This window comes from Lepisma saccharinum, chromosome 1 (assembly GCF_977018435.1).
Source record: "Lepisma saccharinum chromosome 1, izLepSacc3.1, whole genome shotgun sequence".
Lineage (NCBI taxonomy): Eukaryota > Metazoa > Arthropoda > Insecta > Zygentoma > Lepismatidae > Lepisma > Lepisma saccharinum.
The window spans coordinates 98,076,420-98,093,214 of record NC_139229.1 but is presented as its reverse complement, the minus strand read 5'-3'; the positions used below and the strand labels follow the sequence as shown (position 1 = coordinate 98,093,214).

General features: G+C 39.0%; 1 protein-coding gene across 1 annotated transcript in view; it reads right to left on the bottom strand.

The window, feature by feature from the left end:
• ImpL2 (Ecdysone-inducible gene L2) overlaps window positions 1-14,579 on the bottom strand; it is a 76,279-nt gene extending 61,700 nt beyond the window's left edge. Inside the window, exon 1 of the mRNA XM_083134970.1 lies at window positions 14,467-14,579. The gene's annotated coding sequence lies outside the window, so the exon portion shown is untranslated. The remainder of the gene's footprint in view (window positions 1-14,466) is intronic.
• Window positions 14,580-16,795: the final 2,216 nt, after the last annotated feature.

Genomic DNA, 16,795 nt, shown 5'->3' with positions numbered 1-16,795 from the left:
ATGCACAGACTGAAATTCGAACTTTTGGAAGCGGGAACGTGAGTCGACCACTCAACGCGCTCGGCCATCGAAACGGCTGCCTCAATTTCAAATAAAAGATATACATAAGAGTATAGGCATATTCAGGTGCAACCAAGTAACACTGGCCTGGCAACAAGGGTAAGTTTTATCCGTGTCAGGGATTATATTATTCCCCATGACACTATGGTAGTTACATTCAACAATCTAACAATTATCCTCTAGATTTTCAGATATGCAGTAGTTCATGAAACCTACTGGTTTCGTGTTTCGAAACATGACATTAGAGCAACCACCGACATCACTGAGAGTATGTATCAATTTCATTACCAAGTTAGTTAACAATATTAGTAGATAGTTGGTATAAGCATTAGAAATATTATTGTTGAGTTAGAAAGAGCAATATATTAATAAACGTGTTTCCCTTAATCAATTTCACATTTAGTTAATTATTCACTTTCATAGTCGCATTCAGACTTGAAAGAGGGGGGGAAAAGAGACGCAAAGTAAGAAAATACAGGGAGGTTATTTCAGTCGTTCACCGCCAGCGTGTCAGCCGTTCGGCGGGCTCTTCATGCAACAGGTCCCGGCAAATTGCGTTCAGGAAGTCCGTAACAGAAACCGCTTGTTTTGTAATGTTTCCACTTTTCACAATTACAGTTACAATTACAATTGAAATAAGCACGTACCTTGTCGCAAGGATGCTGTGTGTGTGTGGAAAAGGTGTCCTCCCAAATACAAATATTTCTGGCACCTTATTTCTGACAGAAAATCTTAGATTAGACATCGTTACTTTATCGTCAGTTGTCAGAAAGGGAAGACAGCATCCCGGCGCATAAAGCAAACCGAAAGCGTAAAATGATATTTAAAAGTAATAATAATGATGATCACTAACCTCCTGTGTTATAAGAGATGTTGAAAATGACCTCCTTTAACAGCAATACAACACGTTTCTTAGGTTCAAGAGATCCTGTCTATCGTAATTCCCTGACCACTTTTCTGCAAGAATTCGTTTTCACGTAATTATCGTACATAAAAACTCTCTGTTCAAGACTATATTTGTTTAACGACATAACTAATGAATGAATAACAATTAACACACAATAAAGCACTGGCCATGAGTAGCACATTACAATAACACAGTATAAGCAACACGTGTACTGATAAACGCAAACAGAAGTGAACATGAACGTACACTGACGTCTGGTAGCCGACAGTGTTGCTAACCATTTTTCGGCAATGTCCCTACAGACGTAGTCAAAATGTCCCTACAACTGACCAAATGTCCCTACGCCAAGTAAAGCGACTAAAAAAATTATCACCTCATGAGCATGCAAAACAGAAGATAAAATATACACATTTACTTACCAAATCTTTCTGCTCGGTGCTTCCACAATTAATGAAGGAGCGAATTTACATTTGCCTATCCTAACTTAACCTAACCGTACCTGGAAGCGGCCCCGGCGCCTACCCAGCGTCGAATAACATGGGTACCTGGGGGAAACCCTGGGGGGTAAAGGCGGTCAGGGGCGTGATGCTGATCACATCACCCCCACTCACGACCGGATCAAGAAAGTGTGGGGCGTTACCCTCACACCCCCTATACGCCTTCATGGCGTGGTGCTATGCACAGGGGAACACTTTACCTTTTTTGTACCTGAATGGTTCGTGGGGCTATCCGTCAATGGTTTGTTGGGCTACCCGTTTTTCGAGCCCAAATTTTAACTATGTTTGCCTTGCCTAACCTAACTTAACCTAACCTTACCGAGAATGCTCAGTGGGGCTATTCCTGAATGGTTTTGCGGTAATTGTGATTACGAACCGATAAAAAAATATTTTTTTCGTAGCACTTTAACATCATCGAAGACGCCATTTTAGTATCCTGTAATTTTATGATTGATGTAATGTTGCCAAATTTACCTGTAATCAAATCAGTTCTTCTACATCGTGATTGTCGCTGTCACATGTAAGCACGTTCTTTGGGCAATATACTGAAATGAATAAGTTTATTAATTAGCCCTCCTGCACACTCCACCTAACAATCTGTATAACATTAACAACTTTTTTACTGTTCTCTTCCGCTATTCTTACACAATCCATGCTCTCCAAGTATGAAATCAACAGTGTGGCAACGCTGTAGACAGCGTAACTAATTGTAATTTGTTCATATCAACAAATATGGCTACCATACTTGTATACGGAGAATCATTGCGAGAATTGAAATGCTTATTTTACAACTTCTACACGTTAATTAACATTTTTTCCCCCTCACCCCAACATGTTAACTTGAGATAAATCATCACGAATAATTATTTCGTGAGTATAAGACGTAGCATAGAAATTACAGAAGGGTCCGGTATTGTAAATTCTTGCCTTAATGAATAATAGGGGTGTGCGGGACAGAATGTTTTGGGTCGGGACGGGATCGGGACGGTAATTTTTTTAAATCCCGACATTCGGGACTGAAAAATTTGCAATTTCCCGACCAAGTCGGAAAATTTTCGGGACGGGAAATGTTCGAAATTTCCCGAAGCACTGGAAATCTCGAATTTTACAAGTCATTTTCACTTTAAGTGATTGTTTTTGCATTTCTAGAATAAAAACTTACAATTTTCGATAAGTTCCAGAAACTTACAAGGCAGAAAACGTCGAGAATTAACGACTTTTTAAAGTAAAGGATCCCGCACACCCCTAATGAATAACGTTGAGTCGTTTACTGTTGATTATGTTATTTGAAGTCATACATGCTGCTGCTGTGCAGAGATAGATGTTGGTTGGTGATGCTGTATTTCCTGCAGTCTTTAACAATTCTGGTCCCATTTTATTTCCCTTTTTTGTTTTTGTATCACTTAACATTGAAAATATTCTTTCCGTTTCCGCTTTAGAATGTGGCAATGTTAGCACTATTTTCGCGAGAGTGGAAATGTTTTCAAAAAGGAACTTGCCTTGAAAGTTTTTGGCAACCGATAACATGTTCCAAAATTCTGATGGAGATTTGTTAGTTAGTTCTTTTTTCTCCTCTTCGCTAAAGTATCCAGATAAACTAATTCATAAAATGTCATTTACCAAGATTGAAAAAAGTACCTATGTTTTCCCTCATTTGGCAAAATCTGTCCCTACGTTCCTACGCGGGCGAAATTTAGTGAAAAGTCCCTATGCTTAGGGACATGTCCCTACGGTTGGCATCACTGCCGACACGTGCAGTATGAATCGCCCTCTCGCGGCTGACAACTCACCCAACCCCCGATAAGCTGCCGGCGCTGTCGCGACAACTGAGGATAAAGTAGCGATGTCTAATCTAAGATTTTCTGTCAGAAATAAGGTGCCAGAAATATTTGTATTTGGGAGGACACCTTTTCCACACACACACAGCATCCTTGCGACAAGGTACGTGCTTATTTCAATTGTAATTGTAACTGTAATTGTGAAAAGTGGAAACATTACAAAACAAGCGGTTTCTGTTACGGACTTCCTGTAATGCAATTTGCCGGGACCTGTTGCATGAAGAGTCCGCCGAACGGCCGTCACTCTGGCGGTGAACGACTGAAATAACCTCCCTGTACAAAACACTTGACACAGAAAACAACATAGGATGATTGCCCTGGCTGGCGATTTAAACATCAGAGCCTCGATAGTGTGCCACCGTTATAAAGTCAATAGTTAATGTAATAATGTATTCATAGTATATTTTTTGCTAATTTTGAAGCTTAATTTAACGTTTTTATTGTGTTTGAAGTTATTAGAATTTCTTTACGTTTTTATTTTATTAGGATATTGGAACTATACCATTATGAATTTGACGTTTTGTATTGTTTAGGACAGTTAGAAAAGTACAGTTTTGTACCTCTCGAAAAAGTGGATAATATCAATGCGATGTAGCCTCGGTGGTGTCTCACGATATCGCAAGCGAAGGTTCCGGGTTTCAGTCCCATCCTGGACACTGGTATTCAGTGGCGTAACAAGGGGTGTACGACCGTCCGGGGCCTCGCGTCTCATGGAATTGATACGAAAAATGTAATAAATAGAAGCGAGAAAATATGGAAGAGACTAATTTTTGTGGGCAATAAAATTAAAACCTCTTTTTATTTGGTTTTGAATTAAACGTTATAGTTTAAGTTAAACGTTATAATTTGAATGAAATGGATTGATTGAATTAAAAGTTTTGGGTGCGTCAGCATGTTAGACCATTTCATTTTATGCGGGAAATATCCCCTTACCTAAAATTGTTACTAAAAACGTTAAAACAAAGGATGTAAAAAGCCCCTTGAGAAAATGTAAAAGTGCAAGTTTGTAAAGGGTCTGCACAAGACCAAAAGAGTAAGAATAAACTAAGAGCGTCCTCACAGACAATGGAAGAGACGAGCTCTTCTCAAGAAGCTAAGAACATTTGATAAAACACTCTTGTCATCGCCGAACAGGGATGACGAGCAGCTGGGAAGATTAAAAGTCTGTCTGAGGAAAACAAATTCGGCACGTTCAAGAAGAATGTGCCGAAGAGACGTAACACAGGTAGGCAGGAAAAAAAGTAAAAAATATTGTCGTATTTCTCATGTGAAACATTTACGCAAAAATTCACGATAACTCTTCCTACAGCAGGCCCGTACCTAGAATTTTTATTGAGGGGGGTGGGCAGACCTAAAATGTGGAACGAAAGGAAGATCCGAAATGCTGTTGGATTGATTGAGTTAGGTTATTTTAGGTCGATTTTCTGACACGTTTGGTCGCGACGATGAGTATGAGTGATGATATGATGAAATTGATAAAGGAACACTCACAAGGAACACCCATCCCAGGTCGGGATTCGAACCCGGGAACCATGGCGTCGTAGCGAGATGTGATAACAACTCCGTCACGGTGGTCGGCGAAATGCTGTTGGAGTAGCCTATTAGATGTGACCAACAACGTTATGCTAGTATTGCAGCTAAATGCTAAGTGTACACCCAATGGCAAAAATAACGTCCATCACTATTTTCATTCAGTCTGTTTTCTACAGTGTGATGATAATGAGTTGAAATAAAAATACTATTAAGCAGATGTGAACATCAGCTTCGCATCAACAGAATTCCATCTCTCTTAGATCAACACAAGATGTAGGGTAAAAACAGAATGAAAAGAGTTAGTGCACAATTTGCCTACTATTATCTTTGCTATTGGCTGTACAATTGCAGAGTTGCAATGTTGTGGTCCAAAGTAACAGGTCACCTATAGACACCCCCCCCCTCCCGATCCAACAATCAGCAACACAGTTACTTACAGACAAAGGTTGTCACATGGCGTAGAGCTTGGTGCTTATTGTTTACATTCAATTCTCAGAAGTATTCAAATTGCACTGTGTTTTGCGAATTAACATTGTTTTCATTTTTATACCATCATCTTATACCAGCACCATTCAATGGCCATAATAATTTTATGGTTAGAAACTTATATATTTATAAATTATTCTTCCGTGGAGCTATTGTTCTTATGGTAGGGTTACGTTACGTTAAGAAAACATAGTTTATTTCGTTTTTTTTCTCGATTTCCATAGGCTACTTGACCGCCAATTATTTCATGCAGATTCGTGATTAGGAGTTCACAATTAGTGAGTAGAAGAAATTTCATAGAAATTGGAGAGTGGTCCGGTATTGTAAACTCGTTCCCATATTTTAAATGTGAGTTAATAAGAAAAATATTTTCACAACACGACTGCAATTTGAAAAAAATCGGGATGTCTTGTAGACTTGCATCAATGGTTACAAAACAAAAATTACTCAGTGTTACAGACTGCCAACTTCTGGAGCCTGCCTCTCTCCCCATCCATCCTATTCATACATGCAAGGCTGTATGAAATCGAAATTCTTGCACAATCTGAAAAATTGTCAATGGTATTTTCGTAGGTTTTTATATCATCACGTTATAATATTTCATAGTTCGAGGGGGGACATGACCCCATGGTCCCTCCGCTCTCGGAAAACAGAGTTAGGGTGAGGTGAGTGAAATTATAAAATATCATTTTTGTCAGTAATGTATTATCATTTTTTATATATGATAAATTGCTGACATATCCCTGAAGATTTTGTATCGGTTCACATTGAAACTTCAAATGTAAAGAACGGATGAGAGCCCCGCATTCTAATCTTGCCCAAGGCCTCCCGATATGTTGCTACGCCACTGTTGGTATTCCTTTGCCCTTCTCCCCTTTTAAATTTTATCTAATCTCGTATCAAACATGCTGTTCCTATAAACGCAATGAGGTAGAAAAAGTTACGTAAAAAGGAGTAAATGCAAATATGGATGCCAATAATAAAAGTGCCTGGTACCTGCCCATAATGTAGTAACTAACGCTGCTTCTTTGCAATCAAGGGAGCCCGCGTTCAATTTCATAGTGGTTCATATTGTACTTTACACTGTAGGAACAGTCCTAATGAGTCTATCTGACCATACCATAAAATTACTGACAGCCTCAAACCTAAGAAAAACGTAAAATTGCTAACAACTTCAAACCTAAGAGTGAGTGATTGATTTGGTTTATTTTAATTCGGTTTTCTACCACTGTTGGCTAATCGATAAAAATTGATGAAAGGACACTCATAAGAAGACCTATGACCAGGCCGAACACTGAACTCCTGACGCCTTAGCGTGCTGTGCTAACCACTCTGCCACGGAGTTCGGCTTCGAATCGATGAAAAACGTAAATTTACTAACAGCATCAAACCTGACATACGTAAAATTACCAACAGCTAATAAAAACGTACAGCATTGAGCCAAGGCAATTGAGAAACTTTTGTCTACTTATCCACAGAGGAGTTAATCGAGACTGCCCCTGCAGTTAGGTTTATGTGGGATCGCATGTACACTAGCCCTAAATGAAGCAAATAGTGGAGTTTGTCCCGTTTTGGCAGTAAAAAAAATATGTCCATCCTGTACTTTATGAAAGTATGGTGGTTAAATTGATATGAATTGCAATATCGTTTAAAAATATCCTGTAAGGCCCTTAGAAGGATGTAACGTCACGATTGGGTTTCCGAACGAAAGGCTTACCAACGTGAAAGTTCTGCAACTGATATGGGTTGTAAATCAGCTTGCGTATGGACGAAAGGTTCGGCAGGAGATTTCGGTTCTCCGAGTGGGCGCTTATCTAAGCGGCTGAGTGGTGGCTCGAAATAACATTACCTCGAAGAACTTTCTTCGTGAAACTTCTGCGAAGTCGCCCTCAGCTTTGATAACGAGCTATCCACCCACTCTCTCCCTCATTTCGGGGACGAAGAAGTAAAAAGTTTGACCAAGTGATCTCGTTTCGAGCTTCTTCGTGTACTGATCAGTCTCTGAAAGTTTTTGTACCAGTTAATATTTTTGAACAACTACAGCTGTTGCCAGGTGCTAATTCTCAGTAAATTGCACCCGCTGAATAGGAACTCACTTTTCCATTTAGCATTTATTTGAGAATGTGGCTCTCACTGGCGTATGTAAGGGGATCTGATGGGGCTACAGCCCCTCCCGAATTTCCAAATGAAAGCAGTAAAGAACTACGGAAAAACTATAGTTAAATATAAACCCTCTTGAAATGACCCCCAATTTACCACTGCAGCTATGTAATACCCTTCTTTAAATTCCAGCGTCCTCAGAAAAAAAAAAACTTACGCCAGCGGTGCCTCTTGCTTAAACAATATGAAGGTAATAATACAATTTAGGTTTTCTTAATATCTCGGATCGCATTATTACAAATCCCAATTTTTGTGTAAATAAAACTGCGGACGTGGTTAATATTATTGACAGCATCAGTTGAACCCGGGACCCCTGCAAACCTAATAAAAACGTAAAAATACTAACAGCTTGAATCAGGCCCGTACCCAGGGGAGGGGCCATGGGGGCCATGCCCCCCCCCCTCGAGCCATGAAACTTTTAAATGTGAACCTATAAGAAGCTACGAAAATAACAGCGATGATTTTTCAAACTTGTAAAAATTTCACTTTTTACCTTGCATAAATGAATGTGTTTGTTGTGTAGAGAGGCAGTCTCCAGGAGCCTGCAGTCTGGAAAACTTGGTACTTTTAGTTTTATAAGGATTGATGTAAGGCTACCAGCAGTGGCCGCGATTGGAGAGGCATGGGGTCAGTCGCCTGCCCTCCCCTACTATTTCCACTTTTGCTTTTGCACTACTGCATATGAATGCTAAGACTTGTCTACCCAGACCCGGTGGAGGCACATAGTGGTTCGGATCCCACTTTAAACTGTAGGTCCAGTTCCAATTAGTCTATCTGTGCAGAAAATGGGCCTAAAACAAAAACTCAAACTTGTCTACTTAGAGAAAGTAAATTTTCCTTGCCTTCCAGTTTTGGCACCCAATCGCCGCTAATGGCTACCAGGTGAAAAATCTCTCTCTCTCTCTCTCTCTTTTTAGTTAACCATACCCCGCTTTGATCCTTCCACATTAAGAATTCTTTATTGTAATAATAATTGCTAAGGCGTATAATTTATAAATATTTTCTGAACATACGTTGAATTATCGTGGCTGTTCACTGGTTTGGTATAAGAAAATAAAGGAAATTTAAAAATATTTTTAATTTGCGAAACTCGGAACTATCCGAATAATTCTGACCAGTATCGGCGATTTGGTGTGAAAACTGGGGAAGGGGAGGGGGACAAGGAAAGTTATTTTTTCTTGGTGGACAAGCATTAAGAGGCCATAGTACGGGCGGGGGGGGGGAAATTGGCAAAAAAGTCAAGTGCATTTGCTCCCAGACCGTCCCCAAATAGCCGCCACTGTATATTTCATAAACACGGATCTGGCCCCTCCCTCAAAAAAATCCTGGGTACGGGCCTGGCTTGAATCCTAACAAGAAACGTAACATTACTAACAATTTCAAATCTGGCAAACGTAAAATTATTAACAGCTTCAATCCTAACAAAACATAATATTACTAACCTTTTCAAAACTAACATAAACGTAAAATGATTAACAGCTTCAAACCGAACAAAAAGCGTAAAATTACTAACAATTTCAATGCTAAAAAAACGCGAACAAAAAATTACTAACAAGTTCAAACCTAACAAAATTAAAATTGCTAACAGCTTCAAACCTAATAAAAACGTAAAATTACTAACAGCTTCAAACTTAATAAGAATGTAAAATTACCAAGACCTTCAAAACTTCCAAAAACATAAAATGACGAACAGCTTCAAAAATGACAGAAACGTAAAATTCGTAACATCTTCAAACCTTTCAAAAACGTAAAAAAATAAAATTTTTCATAGCTTCAAACCTGACAAGAAGCTAAAGTTACTAATATCTTCAAGCTTGACAAAAAACTAAAACTACTAACAATTTCAAACCCAGCAAGAATAAAATTATGAACATTTTCAAACCTAACATAAACGTAATATTACTAATAGTTCCAAACTAACAGAGACGTAAATTACTAACAGCTTCAAACCTAATAAAAACGTAAAATTTCTATCAAATACAAAAATCTAAAATTACGAAAGCATTCTAGCAAAACAGACGTCAAATTACTATCAACTTCATATCTGACAAACGTAAATTTTCTAACAGCTTTATATGTAATAGAAGCGTGAGATTACTAACAGTTTCAAACCTAATAGAAACGTAAAATTACTAACAGCTTCAAACCCAATAAAAATGTAAAAATACTAACAACAAAGAAGGAAGATCCAATTGCTTTGTTTCTTATACAAAATCATGAACAATAATATTTAAGCGCAACATCTACTAGAACTGTACAACAGATGTTCCGAAAGGGAATCAAAATTAGATATATTTCACATGCCTATTGGGACATGCAGAAAAGCTATTCAAAGAATGGAAGAATAAATGTCAAACATGTAAATATGAACGTATTTTTTGTAAATCTATATTTCTTTCGTAGTTTATACTCAATTATGTAGAACACTGTAATTGGTCATTAACCTGTTGTGGTCAATGAATAAATAAATAAAAATAAATAAAATAAACTTCATCCCTGGCAAACGTAAAATTACCAATATTTTCAAACCTTCCAAAAACCTGAAATTAATAATTTCAAACCTAACAAAAAACTAAAATTATTAAAAGCTTCGATCCTGACGAGAATGTAAACATACTAACAAGTATACACTGTCCCAGGAGTCTGTGGAGCAAGAGAAAGAAAACAAGTCCTCTGCGCAAGAAGCGACTCTAGAGGGATTCGGCCAACGAACGCGTGAGAGGGAAACTGACTGCAAGGAGGGGAAAATACGACTGCAAATACAAGCCGTTTACAGCAGGACGGAGTATAATGCAGAAATAGATTAAAGTAACCCTCACAATAGAGGTAAAGTTTCGTCCCTTCCAAGATGAATAGTTACATTCCTAACGTTTATCCCCATTCGATTTTAAAACTTGTTCATGGAGCGAGTATCGTTCGTTTCATGTTTTCGAACGTCGTCACCGCGAATCGACTACACAACAAATGACAATTGTAATACAGTATGTACCCAACGTATTATCAAGAAATATTCAACAATATTATAAGTATTTGTATTGTTGGCCAGATAGAGTGAAATATAAATAAAGTTATGCAATAAATTTACTAGGCGAGAGGAGAATCTCTACGCCTTTGTATACAAGCTACCACAAAAATAGTATTTCATATAGGGCTAGATTTTTTAAGGATAAATTTCAAGCTGACATTCTAGAAAAATAAAAAATTAAACCAACATAGTTCTTGGACTGTTATTAGATTCTTCATCGAACTTTCACATATTTATTTAATAGAATTAAGTGGTTCCGTGTTGTGATCCGATATTACTTTCAAAGTATACGAATTCACATGAGATGTTCTTGCATCTAATGTTTTAAATGTTTAACTTCTTAGCCTTGCGAAAAAACTGATTCCATGAAAAGTAGTTTTGATGTGCTCTTTAGGACGCTGTTAGAAGTTACCTTCAAATTTACTACAGGCCAATTCCATTATGACGGGTGTGACATTCAGACAAATTTGCATTCATTTTAAAATGATTTTCTTAGCACCATTAAATATGTAACTCTATCAATTCATGTAATTTCATTTTCCTTGATGAAAGTTATATAATTTCAGAATATGAATCTCCCATCTCAATTTTCAGCTACAGAAAATACATTTTTTGTAATGGTGACGGGTGACACTTCTGAGACATGACTTAGAGACCTTCCTCAGTCTGTCGGAAAACTCTGTGAAATATAAGGGTTTACTGAAACAATTTTTATTTTATTTTCACAAAGCGAACTTTACTCGATATTTAGATGCTTTTAGTTTCTAAAAATATTACTACATACTTTTTATATAAACATTTTCTGCCTGTGACGGGTGTGACAAATTTTGCGACGGGTGTGTGTGTGACATCATGCACGTGTAGGATTATGGAACAAAGGCTATGGAAAAATTATCGTAAATAGATTCTTCAAACTAAAGTTTGTTTCATAAATGAAGTAGGATACTTCAGAGCTTAAGATATAGAAATAATAAATCAGACAATTAGAATGAAATTAGAATTAATTTAGTTTTCTAGTTATTTAAAAGCCATTAAACTAATGTTGGTATTAATACGAGTAATTCCAAATTCTGCGTAATTTTTCTTTAATTTCATAAGTGACACTTTTAATATATATAAATTAATCTTGTTTGTCCACTTTCACATGGAATGGCTCTATATTCTATCCTAAAGAGTTAATAGTCTTGCATATCAATTTACAAAACTGAATTCAACCGTTCTATGAATTTAAGTTCTTAAAATATTATTATGCATGAAGATAATTGAGCGCACCATGAAAATATCTTCAAAAACTGATATATTCAAAATTATATGAATTAAGTTTACTATGGAATAACCGTTAATGCTTTAAAAAATGTCTGTCGTTTTTGGTGGTAGTTGAAAGTCTTGCACCGTCATTCCTCTCTATAGACTAGTCTACTTTTTACGGTGTAAAGCAACTATCGGTTACTCACGTTACATAATGGTTAAAACTCTACCCCCTGATGCTAGCGGTTTGAGGATCGATCCTGAGTTATAAGCTGGACTGATAGATAAGAAAATATAAGAAAAAGGGGAGAACCACTGAAGACGCCCAACCTCCACCCGCATACATTCAGGGGTAGGCACCAAATGCTCTGATCCGCGGAATTTCGGTTCCCCCGTTTTTATTTTCCTCCTTCATTATTGACGCTTTCAATTATACATGTTTGAGGCGATAACCCACAACTGGTTAACGTCTCGTAGATAGTGTGGACCAAGATTGTTTCGGTGTACCAGAAACAAGCTTGGTTTACAGTTAAGATTTTCTTTCTAGTAGTGCTATAAAATATAAATTATATATACAATACTTATCAGTGTGTTAGGAATAGAACAAGGTGTAATGTGTTATGACAGGGGGGAGTAGAACGAGTGTAATTTTTTGGCTAGACTGAAATGGCGAAGACAACTGGGAGACTTGTTTTAAAAAGGTATTGGAAGAAAAGAGGAAGTGGGTTTAGATAAGCTACTTACTAGGGATGGCCAAGTCCGGATATCAGACAATTAATTTTCTATCCTGATTTCAAACATCCTGAAATCGCATATTTTGATAGCTATCCGTGTATACGTATTATGCGGATATTCGGATTATTTGAAATGTCCGGATATCCGAATGTGTGCATTATCCGGACAGTTTTAGCGTTTATCAGTTTTGCGAGATATCCACATATTAATTTGTTCGTCATGTTCGTATTTACGTAGATATCCCCTTGGTATGTTTGATTAGAACGAACTAAGTCATCCTCACTCGAGTTATAACATACGTATATACATGTTATATAAAAGTGAAGCAACAAAGATCACATCATGATTGAGTATACATGCTGACTAGCCCCCCCCCCCCTCCTATACACTTATTAGGTTGTGGTTGTTTTAAAGCATGAAAGTATTTCTCCCTTAGTCTACCTCCGGGGCGGAGTGGTAAGCACAGTACGCTATGACGCCAGAGGCCCCGGGTTCGAATCCCGGCCTGATCATGGGTGTTCTTTACGAATGTATCTTCACCAATTTCATCATATCATTACTCATCCTCATCGTCGCGATTAAACACAAGTGGAAGAAAAACGACGTAAAATAACCTAACTAAATCAATCGTTTGAGTTTATAATAAAATAGTGTGCAAAAAATAAAAATTCGCCCAAATAGAAACTGTTTTAATCATCTGTGTTGTTCAACGCGTTTATTTCAATAAATAATTTTGTCAACCTTTATTACATACTAGCTGATTGCCCGGCGTTGCCCGGATATTTATTTATTCCAATCTTCTATTAGACAGGAATATAATGAATTCTAACTATAGTGTAAAATGAACTTGGAGTTGAAAATTATGGATTCCACACTAATATCAGTGGTTTTACATGTCACCCCTTCCCACTCCCACCCCCTAGGGGTGCCAGAGGTGTCTTGGAGTTGAATGGCATTGGGAGTGTCACTAATCATCTTAGCGACCCTGAAAACTATGGATTCCACAATAATATAGGTAGTTTTCGATTATTTTTACATGTCACCCCCTTCCCAACCTCACCCCTAGGGGTGCCAGGGGTGTCTTACCCACACAGTATTTCTTTGGAGATTGCAAGTGATACGTGTACCAAGGTTGGTTGAAATCGCTCCACGCGTTCGAGAGTTATGCCGGAACAAACACACACACATCCATTTTTATATATTAGATAGATTATTTCGAGTCGTGATTAGATACGAGCCTTTACACTTCGAGACTGGGACGAGAACGAGGAGAAACACGATTGATTGATTGAGTTTATTTTACTTCGCTTCTTCTGAAAGTTGTGGAAGATGGGAATGAACAAAGGTGATGAGATTAGATTGATGAAGGGACAATCACAAACATAGGACGTCACAACACGAGCTCCACAGAGGATTATCCTGGCTTCAGATCGAGGCGCCAGAGCCTCGTTAGTCTGAAAAGTGCAGTCCAGGGTGCGCTGCGTGGGTTGACATTTGGGTGTCTCCAGAAAGAATCATCCCTTACACACCGGGACTAGCACGAGAACGAGGAAAATCACACGAGACCGAGAACAAGATGCTGCAAGACAGAAAACGAGGCACATATTAGCCTTATTCGCGAGATAAGACGAGGCTGTGACAAGTCTCGTTTCGTCTCGCTACCAGATCTAGCACCCTGTCTACCGAACAGTACCCACTACAATACGATACCGATAAAGGCGAGAACTGGTTTGTTGATGGAAACAGATTTCAATTTCCTTGCCAAAAAAATACATGGTCACATCGACAGCTCCTTTCGGAAAATGCACCAAATGCGCTGACAAGGAAATTCCTGGTCATGCACGCGCTAGTCTACGCAACTAGAAAAGTGCGTGTTACAGGGTCCGACAGGACAACCAATAACCTACATTACGTAGTTGCGTAAATATCGCTTCCCTTCCGCGGTAAATAACAACAACATCAAGAGAGTATACTTACCGGTTAAAAAACTGAAGAAAACAAGGATTCTGTCTTCGTCGCACACTTTCTTTCCTCTCGCTCTCACGGATGCGATTTGACTCTCGGTCTTTTCTCACGTGTTAGTTAAACTCTCGCCGTCGCCGAAAAGCAAGAAGCTGTGTGGGCAGAAGCCCCGCCCCCACCACGGCACGCCCAATGAGATCCCGGCAACGGGTAGCATCAGTGATCATTATCCAACACACGATCGGACAATGCAATTAGTTCGATTGGGGCATCTGATAAGTTTCCCCGCAAGATTCGAGTGTATCTAGGTGACGTCACGGTAATCGCTTTCCCGTGTTTCCGGCCGGTTTCCTTGTCCGGTGTCGTCTGTCCGAGATTCGCTCCGTCGCGATTGGTGACCGGCGACATGTCGCAGATATGATCGTGACGACATTCTCGTCGTTTCACATGCAAGCGGAGTGGTGTGAGCTTCACACGTGCTCTGAGCTTCAACCTCGGCCACGACGCACAGATGGCGCACAGATCGAAGTCCAGTCGAGAAATGCACATAAGCAAAAATTACATGCAACTGTGCAACAATAATAAAAAAAAGTCTTGAAGCCCTGCACGAAGTAGTTAAGGAAAAGAATCGCTGTTAACGGTGTCGCCACCTACCCCCTTTCTATTGTTATCACTTGCAGCGATTTACACAGGAGTTACGTGGGGTTATAAATAGGGATGGACGATATCGGAAATTTGATATCGCGATATATCGTGAAGAAAATATCGTCACAGACGATACGATACGATATTTTTCCGAATCGTGATATCGGCGATATATCGTCTCCACGATATATATCTCCAAATATCGTGACGATATATCGCCGACACGATGTATATCGCCAAATATCGTGACGATATATCGCCGACATGATATAGCTATGTCGCCAAATATCGTGACGAACTGACGATAAATCGCCGACACGATATATATCGCCAAAATATCGTGACGATATATCGTCTAGTTGATATCGCCTGGACGATATTTTTTTCCATATCGGACGATATATCGCCCAACACTATAGTTACAACCTAACTAACTAACTCTCTAGTCTTCTTAAACCCGAAGGTTCATGGCTGCAGCAACACAAGCCTTCCATCTGTCCCTATCCTGTGCAAGATCAATCCAATCTTTTCCATCCTTGCCGATTTCCTTTAGGTCCATCTCAACTTTATCCCACCATCTTCGTCTTGGCCTTCCTACATGTCTCTTACCATCAGGTTTCCCAACAAGAATCCTGCAAACTCTTCTTTACTCTCCCATTCGTGCCACATGGCCTTCCCACCTAAGTCTTCTTGATTTAATCTTTTTAATAATATCTGGACATGAATACAAATTATGCAGCTCTAAATTATGTAACCTTCTCCACTCACCTGTCTCCTCATCCCTTTTAGGTCCAAATATTTCTCTAAGAATTTTTGTTATTTTCAAATACTCTTAATTTATGTCACTCCTCTAATAAACAGTGTCCAGAAAGTTACTTTTCAAAAGTAACCGAGGCCGTGGCGGAGTGGTTAGCACAACGCTACGACTTCGGAGTCCCTAGTTCGAATCCTGGTCTGGGCATGCGTGTTCCTTGTGAGTGTCAATCAATTTCATATCATCACTCATCCTCATCTTCGCGATTAGCCATACACGGCAATCAATCAATCAAAAGTAACTGAATTACAGTTACTTCCACTGGCTTACGCAGAGGGGGCTGAAGGAACTACAGCCTCATCCCAAATTTTGAGAAACATTTTCGAACAAAAGCAGTCAAAAACTCGGGAAAAACAGAGTGATAAATGCAAACTCGGATTAAAATGACCCCCAATTGCCATTTTTGAGAGTGGAAAGTTTTTACAATACGAGATTTCTTACTGAGTATGCCGCCCCTGTAGAAAGCAACTATACACTAGGGATGGCCAAACGGATCCGGATCCGAAAAATCCGGATCCGTTCGGATCCGGATCCGGATCCAAAAGTTCCGGATCTGGATCCGGATCCGAAAGTTCCGGATCTGGATCCGGATCCGAAAGTTCCGGATCTGGATCCGGATCCGAGAGTTCCGGATACGCGGATCCGGATCCGGGTCTGAAAGTTTCGGATCTGGATCCGGATCCGAAAGTTTCTGATCTGGATCCGGATCCGAGAGTTCCGGATCCGAAAATTTTGGATCCGGATCCGAGTCCGAAAGATTCGGATCTAGATCCGGATTCGAAAATTCGGATACGGATCCGAGAGTTTCGTATCTCAATCCCATTATAATATTACCACACCTTAAAGGGTATTATGATCTTCGATTACAAAGAAATTTTTCGTTAG